Source organism: Leucoraja erinacea, chromosome 21, assembly GCF_028641065.1.
Source record: "Leucoraja erinacea ecotype New England chromosome 21, Leri_hhj_1, whole genome shotgun sequence".
Lineage (NCBI taxonomy): Eukaryota > Metazoa > Chordata > Chondrichthyes > Rajiformes > Rajidae > Leucoraja > Leucoraja erinaceus.
The window spans coordinates 3,443,137-3,461,084 of NC_073397.1; positions in this window are offsets into that span (position 1 = coordinate 3,443,137).

Below are 17,948 nucleotides of genomic sequence, written 5' to 3' on the forward strand. Positions count from 1 at the left end.
ATGCGAATAGATCGATATCTGGTGTTCCATATTTTGCTGTAATATCAGCAAATACTTTTTTATTCAACATCCATTCGGTGTTTTCATTAAATTTGCGTGACCTGGTGTCTGCCACTAAATTTAGTCTTCCTGGTAGATATCTAATGTCTATCCAAATATCTCATTGCCAAATTGTATTAGCCAGATTGTCACATGATGTCGATTTGTTTCCACCCATGTGGTTAATGTATGCTACCACGGTGGTATTGTCTATCTGTAGTCTAACATGCTGGTGATATGATCTTGTAAAATATGACTTTAGGCCATAGAATGCACCCAACATTTCCAGGTAGTTTATGCCCAGTAAAATGAGTAATAATGATGCCTCCTGAGCAGTCCATCTACCGCCACAGCTGGTGATGGTATTGGTGGCTCCCCACCCAAGTGCACTGGCATCAGTTTGTAGTACCATGGAAAGGTTACTGACAATGATTGGATTGGAACAAAACCAGATGTTATCTATTCACCATTTTATTCCATTTTAGCTTGATCGGTAGTTTCATAGGTCTGTCAAAGTGACCTGCATTAATTTAGAGTGCTTGTATTTTTGCTCTCTGTAAGTTTTGGTAATGTAGAGGTCTAAATTGTGTGGCTGGAAAGGCAGCCACCATTTGCCAATTACTTTTGCTACCAATCTGATGGATGGTTTGCTGAGGTCAATGAGGTTATGCAAGCCTCTATTAAATCTCTAGCCTTTCCCTTAGGCAGAGTCACCGACATGTGAACTGAGTCAATGGTGAAACCCCCAATAGTCCATAGTAGTGGAAGGCGTTAGTTTAGATTTAACTGGATGGATAATAAATCCCAGTTTTTCAAATAACTGTTTTGTGGCTGTTACAGTTTGTTTGGCCAATTCCAAAGTTTTGCCCACAATGAGTATGTCATCTAAATATGCCATGACCATGTGTTTACGTTTCCGTAGAAACGCTAGGGCTGGTTTCAAAATTTTTGTGAACAGCCTGGGGCTGATGACCCATTTGGCAGTGCTTTATACTGCCAGAGTTGCCCATCCAGTTGAATTTTAAGTAACATCTGTGGTCACCTCGTATAGGCACTGAATAGTAAGCATCTTTTAAATCGTTGCTGGCCATGAGGTAACCTTTGGAAATTAATTTTTTAGCAGTAACACAGGTATCCATTTTGTCAGATCTATGGTGATGCGATAACCACCATCTTTTTTGTTTTTGATAAATATATTGGACACGAATTCTAATGGTTCGTGTTGAGTTTTCTCAATTTACACCTTTTATGTGAAGCCGCTCCAGTTCAGTTTGCGCTTGTGATTTTTCTTTATCAGAAGGCATGAACATTCGGTTCGGTATATGTTGAACTGGAGGGCTGTACTTGTGTATAAACTCTATTGTATATCCCTGAATACTCTTAAGATGTAAGTATCGGGTGTTAACATGCTCCATGCATTCAGAAAAGAGTGTAGTCTCCCCCCAACCTCCATGCTCCCTGTATTTTGTAGGGAACCAGACCCACCTACCTCCATAGTTACCAGTGGCAGATTTACTTATTTTTGTAGGTTCTTCGCTGCTGTTGTTGCGCTGGTGTCTGGATTTTCGGTTTGGTTGGCGTTGGAGGTCCCGCATCTTCCAAGAAGGCCGGCCTGGGCCATGGCCTAAAAAGACTCATGTTTTGAATACCGGGCCTTCGAGCTTTCACCAGTTCTGCTGGTGGGTGCGTAGGGGTGCTGTCTTTGGCTGTAGTGTTTGTTGGAGTCCATTTTATTAGTCCAGTAGGTTCTCTTGTTCCTGCACCCCCTGCACACTTGTTTTTCCTTCTGCGGACCCCTCTTCCAGGTCAGCCCAAAACTGACCCGCAGTGCTCCCCTCTGATGATGTAGAAGCACTGTGCAGCCCTTCAAGAGGTACTGCTGTGGGTTTATCATAGGGCCCACAGTGACCCGACTCCATCTCCCGGAGTCTGTCACGTTGGAGCAAATGCTCCACACACCACTCCATCCGGCTCCAGCGCTCTCGTGCGCTGGCCGCCCGCGGTTGTTCAAAGTCGGACTCCTCTGAGTCCACGACCTTGTTTGTTTTTGTGTCTAACCTTTCCGCCCGTCCGCGTGGATCTGGCCGGTGCGGAGGCGGCATCGGGCACAGCTGATCCCCTATCGGTGATCCGAGTGCCGCTGGCTGCTGCTGGCTGCCCGCTGCTCCGTGGTCCTCCCTCACCAGCTTTGTCCTTACTGCCGTGGAGTGGATCTGGCCGGTGCGGAGGTGACATCAGGCACAGCTGATCCCATCTAGCCCACCAGCTTTGTCGCAGCCCATTGGTTTCTCCACCTGTAATTAGCATGGTAAAAACACAAAAAGACTGCAGCTCTTACGTGCAGGTCCAAGTTAAAATTGTCGCTACGGGGGAACGTCGTTCCACCCTGTCTCCTGCCGTTTTCGACTTGTCCAAAAAGTCCATGGCCCCATTTGAATAGTCTCCCGCCCGGCCGTGGTGTTCTGGCCGGCGCGGGACCAAAAGTCGGCACAGCTGATCCCTTACGGGGCTTGTGCTTTCAGCTGCTGCTGGCTCCCGCAGCTTTGCGGTCCTCCCCAGCCAGCTTTACTCGCAGCACTTGTGGACACTATTTTGTCCAGCTTCCCCCCCTGTGTAAAACAGCGCGGGGACAAAAGCTACCGCAGAATAAATCACTTACCTGCAGGTCGCGGTTTCAAACTTACCGCTGCGGGGGAACGCTCCACCCCGCCTGTCGTTTCGCAAGCGTGAAGCGATATGACACGCATGCGTCATGGCGGGGTTCTTCACGTAGTCACTCACGTGACTCCGAAGTAAAATCCTTCTGCTATTTGGCATCAAAGCTGAAGGAAGATTGTTGAAGTGCTTTTGTGTTAATCCACAATATCTTTCAAAGTCTTAAGACAGTTCACTGCAAATGTATATTATTTTATCATTTTTTGTTAGGACAGTCAACAAAGCAAAGACTTTAGGTGATGCAAATACACTTCTTACTTGGAGTTCAGCTGGGTGTTCTTGGGTTCAACATTAAACATTTTTTTTTAAATAATATATTTTTTAAATGTGACTAATAACCATGCTTATTATAGCACGATCACTGCTTCCCACGTGGAACTGTCACGTTTCTAGGCAGCAATAACATAGATAATAGAACAGTGCAGCACAGGAACAGGCCCTTTGGTCCATTATGCCAACGCCAAACATGATGCCAAGTTAAACTAATGTCCTCTGCCTGCACATGACCCATATACCTCCAGTTCCTGCATACCTAAAAGCCTCTTAAATGCCACTATCGTATCTACCTCCACCACCACCCATGGACCAGAGGACATAGGTTCAAGATGAAGAGGAAAAGATTTAATAGGAATTTGAGGGGTAACTGTTTCACACCTAGGGTGGTGGGTGTATGGAACAAGCTGCCAGAGGAGATAGTTGAGGCTGGGACTATCCCAGCATTTAAGAAGCAGTTAGAAAGGCACATGGATAGGACAAATTTGGAGGGATACGGACAAAACGCAGGCAGGTGGGGCTAGTGTAGCTGGGACTAGCCCCACCTGCTTGTAGCAAATGGAGCTGATGGGCCTGTTTCCAAGCTGTGTCACTAAGACTCCATGACTCTACCACCCCTGGCAGCATATTCCAGCACCCACCATTCTGTGAAAAACACCTGCCCCATGCAAGCTGTTGTTTACTAATAAAGTTATACCCAGTCTTTAACATTTCCACCTTGGGAAACATGTTCTGACTACCCAAATGATGGACCAAGTTTATCATTCGCGTTTCATCTCAACCCATCCCTCGTTTACTTTCTTGCACTGTTTTCTCACTACTCATGTGCATTATTGCTCACATGTAATGGAGACACAAGGAACTGCAGATGCTAGATTCTTGAGCAAAACATACGGTGCTGGAGTAACTCAACGGGTCAGGCAAGATTTGCGCAGGGAGTGGATATTCGGTGTTTCGGGTCGGGAGGCTTCTTCAGACTGATTGTTGCAGCGGGAAAGAAAGGTGGAAAAGAGAGGTAGGACGATACAATGTTGACAACTGGTAGGTGGATACAGGTGAGAATGGGCATCATTGGAAGATGGGTGGAGTAAGTAAATCTAGCGATGAAAAGGAGATGAAAGGGTGTCAAATCAGGAGAGCAGTGAAATGTAAAGCCAGAGGGAGAGGTATGGGTGGAAGGGGATGAGAGGGCTTGGGGTAAGTGGGGGGAATAAGGGGAAATGACGGAATGGGAGATGAATGCACAAAGGAGTGGAAAGGTTCAGAGTGACAGTAATGTTGGAGAAATTAGGGTGCACTGAAGAAGGAAATGGATAGATGGGGGCGGGGGCTGGGCGGAGGAGGTGGCTGTTCTTAGCATCCGCCTTATCTAGAGTGGGGCCACTTGCAAACTGAAATTCCACTTGGATAGTTCACACCCAATAGTGAATTCTCCCATTTTAATCAATACTCCCACCCTTATCTCTTTCCCATAACCACTCCCACCGCATTGATTTCGGCAAATAACTCACCTCAGTCACTTTGCTCCTTATCCTCTGCTTTTTTACGCGCATCTCCCATTCCCTAATTTTCCTTTTATTCCCGCCTCTTTTCCGCCTCCCGTCCATGCCATCTAAACACCTCCCTGTGGCTTTATATGTCTTTCCTCATCTCTCTTATCTGATGCGCTTTTGTCTCATTTTCTTCTCTAGTCATTGTCACTTACTTTACCAAACCCCATCACCTGTCTCCACCTATCACTCGCCAGGCTTTGTCCTGCCTCAGCTCTCTTTTCCAGTTTATTTCTCCACTACCATAATCAGTCTAAAGAAGGATTCCTAACCAAAGCATCACCTATCAAGTGCCTGAAGAGTTACACCACCAATTCATGTTTGGCCCATATGTAATATCAAACTATGCCATTCTAAGCAGCCTTCTCTCAAACAATTCACAGAGGCATTCTTTGTCTCAAGCAGCCAAGTTAATCAAGATAAAGCCCTTTGATTTGTTTTGATTTGAAAAGGCATACTACAGACTTATAATATCAATGAATATAAATAAAGCAATTAATATCACAGAAGTCCCTTTATGGAAACAAACAATTTAGTCCAATTGGTCTATTTAAATGGGTAATCTATCCTCCCCTCCCACTGCACACGCACGCACATACATGCACGCACATGCACACGTGTACATGCACATGCACTCACCGCATGCATGCACACACACAAACACACACACATGCCCGCATATACACAGACAAGCACACACCTCATGCATGCACGCACGCGCACACACATGCACAAATACACTCATGCGCACACATACACAGGCACGCGCACACGCATGCATATACATAAATACACATACGGCCACACAATCATACACACACACGCGCACACACCACATGCATGCACACATACGCACACACTTGCACACATGCAGACACACACATGCACATACATGCACACACACATACGCACATATTCATACACACACGCGCGCCCACAAGCACACATGGCGTGCATGCATACTTGCACACACTTGCACACGTGCAGACACACACGCACACACACACACACACACACACACACACACACACACGCAGACACATGCAGACACACACATGCATATACATACACATTGTAATTGTAAATTGTAATTGTAAATCTTTATTGTCATTTCCTGAGTATTCGCATACTCAGAGGAAACAAAAAAACGTTTCTCAACCAGTGTCCATTCAGTTTTCGTTACAAAATAAATAGCAATTAAAGTTAAAATACATGTCATGAACAATTTAACCCTCTAATAACATTCAATAACATTCAACAGCCGTTCCGACCGGCAGCGGGGTGTTTGTGCGCGATACTTGGCAGGGGGGAAAGTTCATTTAACAGTCTTATAGCCTGTGGGAAGAAGCTGAGGAGCATCCTGCTGGTTTTGCAGCTGATGCTCCTGTACCTCTTCCCAGATGGGAGGATGGTGAAAAAGTCATGCGATGGGTGGTAAGGGTCTTTGATGATGTAGATGGCTCTGTTGATGCATCTCTTCTTGTATATGCACATGCACACACATGCACATGCACACACACACAAGCTTTCATGACACTTGTTCCATATTACATCTTCAACCATTATTTTGTTCTGCCAGTGAATCTACAATCTTGAGCAAAAAACAGACCACGGGAGGAACATCTATTCAGGCAACATTCGTGGACAAATTACATTTTGGATAGAGACCCTTCTTCAGAATGTCTTCGGGATCTGGAAAGTTGCCAAGTTTCTGACTCAATCACAAACTGAAAATTAAATTTCACTGCCTCCAACTTTGTGCATCAAGAAGCTTCATCTGACATCTGTGCCAAAGCTCCTGCTGTTTGTTCAGTATTTACACCTTGGTGTTACAAATCAAATCACATCACTCCCCAACGTGTATCTGATTCCAGCTGCTTCGATTCATCAGAATTTTAGATGTTTGTTCCATTTCTGTCATCGATGTTAATCTAATCAAAAGAGTCCCAACATTTTGCAATGAAAACATTTTAAATGGAAGTGGATAAAGTAAAGGTTGCCATAGACTGTCCTTAAGTGGCTTCTATATGGACAGTCTTTCAGATTACACAGTTTCAATCTTCTCCACAATTTCGACAACCTAATCTCCTTTTCTGAAATTCTGAGCTGACTTAACCTGAGGAACTTGCCTGCACATTCAGAGGCTGTTCATATTATTCATGTGTAGGAAGGAACAGCAGATGCTGGTTTAAACCGAAGATAGACACAAAAAGCTGGAGTAACTCAGCGGGAAAGGCAGCAGCTCTGGAGAGAAGGAATGGGTGATGTTTTGGGTCGATACCCTTCATGTCACTCATTTCAACATCCCACTGAGTTACTCCAGCTTTTTGTGTCTATCTTCTATTTTATTCATTGATCCAAATCTTACTTTCGTATTGATATAAATAAGATTCATTTATAAAAGTAAATGAAGAATGCAGGGGCCCAGTCTTTCTCCATCCCTGCTCTTGACTCTACAACTTCCACCTTCTCCAAATGCACTGCATTTGCTTGTGATGCTGCAAAAATATTACCTGCCCCCGTTCAGTCCACGAGGGATAAATTCAGTCTCATTCGAAAGAATCTCTTCCGCTGTACCTTGTGTAACTCATTTTTTCAGAGAATCCCCACAGCTATACTTCTGCTTCTCCTGATCTAGCTACAAATTTATTGCTGATGTATCACTGAAATGTTATTAAAAATCCACCGTTGGTCAAAACTAAAGTTCACAACATATTGACAATGGAAAGCATTTTTTTTTCATTGAGTTCAACGCTAATATAACTTTCCACTGCATTTTCATAAGGTTTTTTTTTCATGCAAAACATTGATTGACCAATTTATTGCAGTGAAAAGAGTTAATATATTGAATGTGGAGAGGATATTTCTTCCTATGGGAGAGCCTGCAACAAGTGCTCATAATTTAAAGGAAAGGCATCACCATTTAAGGCAGATCAGGAGAATTTTTCTTTCCTCTTGGAAGGGTAGTATTCTTTGGAACTTTCTTCCTCAAAGGGTAGGAAGGATCGTGTTTGAATATTTTTAATGCAGAACTGAATAGATACTTTTTGATTGCTTGAAAGGTATAGCATGGAAACTGGTCCGTTGAGCCCATGCCGACTATCAAATGCCCATGTTTGCATCCGCATCCAACATTGTAAGGGTAATTTGCTAAAGCTGCAAACCTGCACGTCTGTGGGATGTGAGAGGAAACTGGAGCACTCGATTGAAATCCATGTGGTCACAGGAAGAACATGCAAAGGCTGCACAGATAGCTCCCGAGATCAGGAGCGAACCTGGTTCTCTGGCACTGTTCTATCAGCTACGCCACTGCGCCATCCTTGATAAGAAACGTTACTGGGATTAGACAAGGATGCACAATTGAAATTGTCAGATCAGGCATGACCTTAATAAATAGCAGGAGAGAAATATAAGGAGAGGTTGAATAGTCTGGACTCTATTCATTGGAGTGCAGGAGGATGAGGGGTGTATAGAGGTGTATAAAATGATGAGAAGGATAGATTAGGTAGATACACAGAGTCTCTTGCCCAGAGTTGGGGAATCGAGGACCAGAGGACTTCAGGTTTAAGGTGAAGGGGAAATGATTTAATAGGAATCTGAGGGGTAACCTTTTCACACAAAGGGTAGTGGGTGTATGGAACAAGCTGCCAGAGGAGATAATTGAGGCAGGGACTATCCCAACATTTAAGAAACAGTTAGACAGGTACATGGATAGGACAGTTTTCGAGGGATGTGGATCAAATGCGGGTACGTGGGACTATTGTAGCTAGGACGTTGGCTGGTGTGGACAAGTTGGGCTGAAGGGCCTGTTTTCACGCTGTATCACTCCTCGAATCTCAGGGGTCTCCAAATTATGGCCCAAAGAACACATCCGGCCCGACACAAGATTTTATCGAGCCCGCAGCAAGCTATCATCACGTTCCGTGCAGCGGGATGTTAGCGGGTTCTGAGGCAGGGGTGCACTGCTGCCAGAGCTCACTCCAGCACCTCTGTAAAAAAAGCCAAAATAAATAGTGGGGAATTTTAACTAGCGGGTGTGTGGTTAGGGTAACCTGGTTAAAAGAGGGGGAAGGGGATGACTCATTACTACTGTGGTTCCCTGTATGAGGGGAGGAGCACTAGGATACCTAGTCTGCATCATGGAGGTTGTGGGCCTCGTGCTGAGCCTGGAACTCTGGTGAGGTGACGGCTCTGGCCCGCTGGTGGCCGGTGGAGAGACGAGGATCGGCGAAGTCGCTGGTGGAGGCCCGTATGGGGGTTGGAGTAGAGATACGGGCAGCGAGTTTGTGCCGGGCAGCCACCTCGGTAAAAATACATGATTTCAATTTCTTGTTTTACTTAAGTTCTTTTTTGAGTTCATTAAATTGATAAAACTGACATTTTTTCATTTTTTCCTACGGCCCACAAAAATGTGCCAAATATATAATGTGGCCCTCATGCTGAAAGGTCTGGAGGTTACTGCTCTATGACATGAGGGCTTGTGTGGCCAACTCGTACTCGCAAATGATTCCCCCTCTTAAACAGGGAACTCGTATCTCCTCCTGTCCAGAACGTTGTGGTACAATGTTAAATTCAGACCTCAGCCATTCAAAATAATGGGACGGGACAGTCATGCTGCAGGTAGTGCTGCTGACCCACAGCTCACAACAATGCGGGGGCCCAGCAGAGGATCACTGAGAACAAAGGGGGGCCGGGCGTGGGGCCGCTGAGAATGAAGGGGAAACTGGCAGTGTGGGACCGAGGGGGGGGGGGGGGGGGGGGGGGGGGGGCACCAAGAACAAAGTGGGGATTGGTGGCTGTGGGTTGGGAGGAGGAATAGACAATAGGTGCAGGAGAAGGCCATTCGGCCCTTCGAGCCAGCACCGCCATTCAATGTGATCATGGCTGATCATCCCCAATCATTCCCCCCGTTCCTGTCTTCTCCCCATATTCCCTGGCTCCGCTACTTTTAAGAGCCCTATCTAGCTCACTCTTGAAAGCATCCAGAGAACCCGCCTCCACCTCCATCTGAGGCAGAGAATTCCACAGACTCACCACTCTCTGCGAGAAAAAGTGTTTCCTCGGCTCCGTTCTAAATGGCTTACCCCTTATTCCTAAACTGTGGCCCCTGGTTCTGGACTCCCCTAACATTGGGAACATGTTTCCTGCCTCCAGCGCGTCCAAACCCTTAACAATCTTAGGACTGTTCGGTACTGTTGTAACATGTGGCGATACTTGTGTACTGCCTAGTTTGTATGTAAAACAATGTATTTCACTGTACCAAGGTACATGTGGCAATAAAGTAAAATATCATTCAAGTGTCATTAGAAATGGGAATAGTGCCGGAGGATTGGCGTACTGCGCATGTTGTTCCATTGTTTAAAAAGGGGTCCAAGAGTAAACCTAGCAATTATAGACCTGTTAGTTTGACGTCAGTGGTGGGCAAATTAATGGAAAGGATACTTAGAGATAATATATATAAGCATCTGGATAAACAGGGTCTGATTAGGAACAGTCAACATGGATTTGTGCCTGGAAGGTCATGTTTGCCTAATCTTCTTGAATTTTTTGAAGAGGTTACTCGGGAAATTGATGAGGGTAAAGCAGTGGATGTTGTGTATATGGACTTCAGTAAGGCCTTTGACAAGGTTCCTCAAGGAAGGTTGGTTAAGAAGGTTCAATGGTTGGGTATTAATGGTGGAGTAGCAAGATGGATTCAACAGTGGCTGAATGGGAGATGCCAGAGAGTAATGGTGGATGGTTGTTTGTCAGGTTGGAGGCCAGTGACTAGTGGGGTGCCACAGGGATCTGTGTTGGGTCCACTGTTGTTTGTCATGTACATCAATGATCAGGATGATGGTGTGGTAAATTGGATTAGTAAGCATGCAGATGATACTAAGATAGGAGGGGTTGTGGACAATGAAGTAGATTTTCAAAGTCTACAGAGAGATTTATGCCAGTTGGAAGAGTCGACTGAAAGATGGCAGATGGAGTTTAATGCTGATAAGTGTGAGGTGCTACATCTTGGCAGGACAAATCAAAATAGGACGTACATGGTAAATGGTAGGGAATTGAAGAATGCAGGTGAACAGAGGGATCTGGGAATAACTGTGCACAGTTCCCTGAAAGTGGAATCTCATGTAGATAGGGTGGTAAAGAAAGCTTTTGGTGCGCTGGCCTTTATAAATCAGAGCATTGAGTATAGAAGTTGGGATGTAATGTTAAAATTGTACAAGGCATTGGTGAGGCCAATTCTGGAGTATGGGGTACAATTTTGGTCGCCTAATTGTAGGAAGGATGTCAACAAAATAGAGAGAGTACAGAGGAGATTTACTAGAATGTTGCCTGGGTTTCAGCAACTAAGTTACAGAGAAAGGTTGAACAAGTTAGGTCTTTATTCTTTGGAGCGCAGAAGGTTAAGGGGGGACTTGATAGAGGTCTTTAAAATGATTAGAGGGATAGACAGAGTTGACGTGGATAAGCTTTTCCCACTGAGAGGAGGGAAGATGCAAACAAGGGGACATGACTTGAGAATTGAGGGACAGAAGTTTAGGGGTAACATGAGGGGGAACTTCTTTACTCAGAGAGTGGTAGCTGTGTGGAATGAGCTTCCAGTGAAGGTGGTGGAGGCAGGTTCGTTTTTATCATTTAAAAATAAATTGGATAGTTATAAGGACGAGAATGGAATGGAGGGTTATGGTCTGAGCGCAGGTATTTGTGACTAGGGGAGAATACATGTTCGGCATGGACTAGAAGGGTCGAGATGGCCTGTTTCCATGCTGTAATTGTTATATGGTTATAAGTATCATTGTACCTTATCAACATTTTTTTTTTCATCTTGTCTCCTTCTTGGCTCTTTAGTCCCCTTTTGTCACGCTTTTCATGCTTATTCTTTGTTCACCCATTGCTCGTTCGCTTGCATGACAGATGATGTAGCTCGCCGTTGGTTTCTGTCGCCGTCCAACATGTTGACAGAATTGTCGCCCGACTCGTCACAGAGTGCATCGCGTCATCACTTCCAGGGATCGCTACGAGGAGGCTTCTGCCATGATCCCCAATTGCTCATCACAAACCTCTCTCACATATCCAACTATCACTTGTGTGGTAGACTTGTGTAGTAGGATGGAACTGCTGATGCTGGTTTAAATCGGATAGACACAAAATGATGAAGTAACTCAGTGGGACAGGCAGCATCTCTGGAGAGAAGGAATGGGTGACGTTTTGGGGTCGAGACCCTTCATCAGTCTGAGTTACTCCAGTATTTTATGTTCAACTATCACTTGCCAAGTTGTGTCCCATTCCCACCACATTTCCAACTTGCTCACCCCCACTACAATCAGTCTGAAAAAGGGTCCAGACCCAAAACATCACCTATCTCTGTATTCCAAAGATGCTGGCCGACCCTCTGACTTATTCCAGCGTTTTGTGATGTACACAAGATTGCAGCATCTGCAGTTTCTTGTGTCTCTGGCAAATAAGATTAGCTTGGGTAGGCAAATTGGTGTGAAGCGATGATTTGGGTTGAGGGGCCTGCTTCTGTGCTGTACAACTTCATGTCTTTAAATAATTGATAAGGAAAATAATAAAATGGTGTAATATGATTGATAGACTGAAACAGAGCTAAGTGTTTCAGTGGTCAAGGGGTGAAAGTCGGCACTTTGGGAATTTAATTTAAAAGATTTAGGGTCAATAAATAAGATATATTCAGGAGACTTTTACATTTGGGATGCTCATTCGCAGGCTGGTGGAGCTCTGTGAAAGAGATAAAGAGATGGTTTCAACTGGAGAAGAGTTGGGTGATGTTATCCTGTAAATTGGCATGAAGGGTCTCGACCCAAACTGCCACCTGTTCCTTTCCTCCAGAGATGCTGTCTGACCTGCTGAGTTACTCCAGCTTTTTGTGTCTATCTTTGGTTTAAACCAGCATCTGCAGTTCCTCCCAACACAATCCTGAATTGATCTAGCCTGAAAGGAAAACAGATAAGGGAGAATAGAAATGAAAATAAAATTAGTTATTTTCTAACATTTAGCATTTACACTAAGTCGTTACTATCAATGAGTGAGGGAGCCTTGACTTCCTGCAGACAACAAAGAATGAGAATGGTGTTGAGGTCCTATCCTATAGTTTAGTTTAGTTTAGTTAAGTTAAGTTTAGAGATCCATTGCTGAAACAGACCCTTCGGCCCATCGAGTCCACACCAACCAGCGATCCCCGCACACTTCCATTACCCTACACACACAAGGGACAATTTTTTACATTTATACTAAGCATTTATACCAAGCCAATTAACCCTCAAACCTACACGTCTATGTTGTGTGGGAGGAAACCCACACAGAGCACTGGGAGAATGAACCATCCCTATACAGACAGCATCCGTAGTCAGGATCAAACCCGGGTCTCTGGCACTGTTAAGCAGCAATTCTACCGCTGCACCACCGTGTCACCCCAATACCAATGTATCCAATACTGCCTGAATAAACATAAATTTTCCGATATTTTTCTAAAACATTAATAAACATATTAACTGTTTAAATATCTAAATGCAAATACTAACAGAACATTTATAAATATCTAAAAGCAAAGACGGCTACAATTGAATGCTTTGATACTTGCAAGGCATGTGCAGTTTTGAAATCTCTAGTAGCACCAGTGGGAACAACAAGCTCTCTGTGGAAGTGTACACAGCAGGGAGTCACTCAACACAAGTGATTTGGGAACTGATCAACCTCTGTACAAAGCCAATGGTTGCTTCCTCAACATGTACATTTGCTCAGAAAAAAAACCTCAAGCTGGGTTCATGTTTTATTGCAGTTCAGACAATCGAACACCAGAAATTGATGGCAATTATGTACAGTCACACAGTTTACATCACACCGAAACGGCATTAAGCCTCTCTGATGTTCAAGTGCAGACTAACAAAAATAAAACCCATTTACTGTCCGCATAGAACATCAACTAAATGGTTATGCAACATCTTACAAAGATAGATGTTGATACAGTATATCATTCTAGCTGCACTTAGCATCCAGACCTATTCCACTCCAAATACAAAATTGCTTCATGTACACTTTAATCAATCTTATATCTACTTACATTCTACTCAAAAAACACACATAAACCCTTCACTGATACATATAGCTATTTTATTCTCACAGAGGCAACCATTTACATATTCCTCACATAAACAGACAGCGTTCATAGTCATACAGCATGCAACACAGGCCCTTCAGTTTGACTTGCCCATGCTACCAAAATGCTCCATCTGTGCTAGTCCCATCTGCTAGCATTTGGCCCATATCACTCCAAACCTTTCCTATCCATGTACATGTCCATATGTCTTTTAATGTTGTTTTTGTACTTGCCTCAACTACCTCCTCTAGCAGCTCGTTCCATATACCCACCACGCTCTGTGTGAAAAAGATCCACCTCAGGTTCCTATTAAATCTTTCCCCTCTTACTTTAAACCTAAGACCTCTGGTTCTTGATTCCCTACTATAGACAATAGATGCAGGTGTAGGCCATTCGGCCCTTCGATCCAGCACCGCCATTCACTGTGATCATGGCTGATCATGTACATTCAGTACCCCGCTCCTGCCTTCTCACCATATCAGCTGACTCCGCTATCTATAAGAGCTTTCTCTAACTCTCTCTTGAAAACATCCAGAAAATTGGCCTCCACTGCCTTCTGAGGCAGAAAATTCCACAGATTCACATCCCCTCTGGGTAAAAGACTGGGCATCTAGCCAATCTGTAACCCTCATTATCTTATACACCTCTATAAGATCACCACTCATCCTCATGTGCAGCAAGGAATAAAGTCCTAGCCTGCTCAACTTCTCCCTGTACCTCAGGCCACCGAGTCCTGGCAACATCCTCGTAAATTTCCTTTGCACTCTTTCCAACTTAGCATTGTTTCCAAAGGCAGAGAGACCAAAACTGAACACAATACTCCAAATACTGAACATAATACTCAAAGTAATGAACACAATACTCCAGAGCTTACACTCACACAAAACTTACAGAGAAACACATGCAGTCATATTCACCTTCGTTGTAACTGGTATAGTTTGGCGAGACAGGCAGGTTGAGTAAAACAACAAACAAGTAAGAGAACTCAGAAACCACGTGCCGGCTTAGCCAACTGTATAATAGCTCTTGCTACCGGGAGGAGCGCGGTCGACTGAGGAGAAAAGCCCGCGAACTCACACCCGCAGTCACGTGAGGGCGCCCACCAATAACGAGGGTTCACACTTCCCCAAGCCACCACTAGGTGCCGCTACAATAGCCATTCAAATGCAATCTTATAAACACATTGCTCAGAGGTGCCTATTGCACAAGATTTTAACAATGATGATGTGGCTAGAACATACATGCTAAAATCACAAAGATATGTTTTTGACTGACCTTGACAATGCATTCCTCAAGAAAGAAACTTCAGCAGATTAAGTACAAATTAACCACTTTCCACAGCATTTTAAAATGTGAATTGAATTGAATTGAATACCTTATTGTCATATGTGACAAGTCACAGTGAAATTCTTTGCTTGCAAACCCAAACAGTCTCTCCACAAAGGACGCTGACAATGCTACAAATGTTCCCGCACCCTTGCTCAACCCTCCCCCTCCCCCTCACAGCGGCTCACAGCCCTCCCGCCGGGTCCACCCTTGTTCTCTTGTTCTCACCTCCCCCCCCCCCCCCCACCCCCCTCCCCCATGGCGACTTGCAGCACTGTTGGAACCTTATCCAACAAGGGAATCACTATTGAATGAACGATGGCATCTCGACTAGCCATCGGACATCACTCGACCTCTATACCTGTGCAGCAATGAAGGTGAGAGCGACTGGGGCAAATGGAAGACTGTGGGTGAGATGTGAGTGAGTAAGGGATGTGGGGTGGGGGCGGAGGTGGGGGGCGGAGGGGGGGGGGTTGGTAGGGATACAGAGAGAAGGGCAGATTTCTCATGATGAGGGATAGGAAAAGAGAGATTCTGAGAAGAGAAAAACTAGTTATTAGGAAATGAAGAAGGAGGCAGGGATTTGGGAATAAGGGAGATGGAGGTATCAGGACGTGACTATCAAAGGGTGTAAAAGTTACAAAAGTGTGGGTCAGAGGTTTGGGATTCAAACAAATGGGTAATAGATGTGCTGTCCATCTCTTGTAAATCTTCAACAGCAGGTGAGTCAGGAATTAATAAAATGATTGACTGGATGAATGAATCCTGGGAACTTTCTGCAATTCAATCAGGAGGGAATTAGGGGACAGGGAGCAAAAACGTTAACAAAAGTAGCAAACTATGCTGCGTTTGTAGCAAACGATGCAATCAGTAGGAACTGATTGATTCTAGATGGACTCAAATTGCTGGAGTAACTCAGCGGGACAGGCAGCATCACTGGAGAGAAGGAAGGGGTGACGTTTCAGACGCAATCTGAAAAAGAGTCTCAACCCGAACCATCACCCATTCCTTCTCTCCAGTGATGCTGCTTGTCCCGCTGAGTTACTCCAATATTTTGTGTCTATCTTCAGTTTGAACCAGCATCTGCAGTTCCTTCCCACACATTTTGGATGATTCTAGAAGTGAGTCCTCTTCAACTTAGGAATTGTTCATCATATATAGATGATGAAGACTGCATTCTAAAGCTATGATGTAACACCAGAGGAAGAAATGACTGACTACGGAGTACCACACACTATTATGTAACCGAAATATTTGGAGAAATATTGCGACTAAATATAACGTGATCAGATTACACTTATGGTTTAAGGAGAAGGGGAAAAGGTTTAATAGAAACCTGAGGGGTAATTTTTTCACACAAAGGTAGGCGGGTGTATGGAACAAACTGCCAGAGGAAGTAGTTGAGGCGGGGACTATCCCAACATTTAAAAAACAGTTAGACAGGTACATGGATCGGACAGGTTTGGAAGGATATGGGGCAAATGCTGGCAGGTGGGAGTTGTGTAGCTGGGACATGTTGATCGATGTGGGCATGTTGGGCTGAAGGGCCTGTTTCCATTCTGTATCACTCTATGACTCTATTATGGGATAAAAACATCACATAACTAAACTTCTACAATTGGTTCCAACCTGTGAGTGATACAAAGGGCTTCAGTTGTCAACCTGGTCTGTTCATGTCATCCAGTTCCACCAATACTTAAAGCCGGCACCATGTAAATAATTTGATCTGTTGGGAAAATCCATAGATGTCTCAGCAAACTGCGATCTGTGGACACCTCATACATCAAGTTGCTTTCCAATCAATATGCACCAGTGTGCTTGACTGCAAAATTCAGGGCACACCAGTCAAGGTAATACCTTTTATTAGACCAACAGTGAATTTTATTGAGGAAACGTCACAGTCAGGATGAAGGTATGGTGAATGTCTCCACATGCTCACAGCCAACTGGACTGTCACGGGTGACAAAATCATCAGTGAGATTGTGATCACTCTTGCAAATGGAAGCATTATTCATATCGCACTGCTGCTCTGGCAATATTTTTATTTTTCATGTGAGTGACATATTTTGTTCTTTGCATCTCCCTGCCAACTTCAATTTCGTCCTTGTTCCCCTTGAATAGAACCTACATCTGACAGCTGCAAGTGGCCATGGAAGGGCTTTTAGGCGCGTGCCTGGATTTGTATTATTTGCAAATATTTCATCACGGAAGACACAATGTGGCAATCAGACTCCTACCTCGCCTGCATCAACATCCATTGCTTCCCAACAATGAGTGCTCAAACATTTTACGCTTCCACTGATGAACTGCCCAGCTGTTGCTGCAACCTTCTTCTGCATTCCATCTGAACTAAGTTATTCCAGTCTTCTGACTTACAATGGGTCATTATTTGTCAACTGGGCAACTGCACAGTGAAATTCTTTTTGCGTATATTACGCATGCTGGCGCCGCCATCTTTCGGCGCCATTATCCAAAGTCCAAAGTCTTGTCGGCCCGCACGCTCGATATACTGGAGCAGTTCCCGCGAACTGACGTCCCTCTCCTGTCGGCCATCTTTGCGTCCTGGGGGTGCCTCCTGCAGCCTATCGTGAAGGTGCTGGAGGTATTATCCTGGTTCACCCTCCAACCGGCCCTTGCTCCTCGAGTCCGACGTCTCCAGCTCCCACCTGGTTTCGCCATCCGACAAGCCTTCGTTCGGGCCACGACGAGCCTTCAGGCAGGCTCCGGGACCCATCGACCAACAAGACTTTGGGCGAGGTCCCACCGACCAACCAGCCTTTCAATGAATTGGAGGTCATCAGAAAATCTGTAGCCCATATTATAACTCTCATTACATAATGGAATAATATAATCATACAACAAACAAACATGGCCCACCATGTCCGTGCCATCAATCTGTATCTATCCTATTTACCAGGGTTTGTGTGCCTTAACGA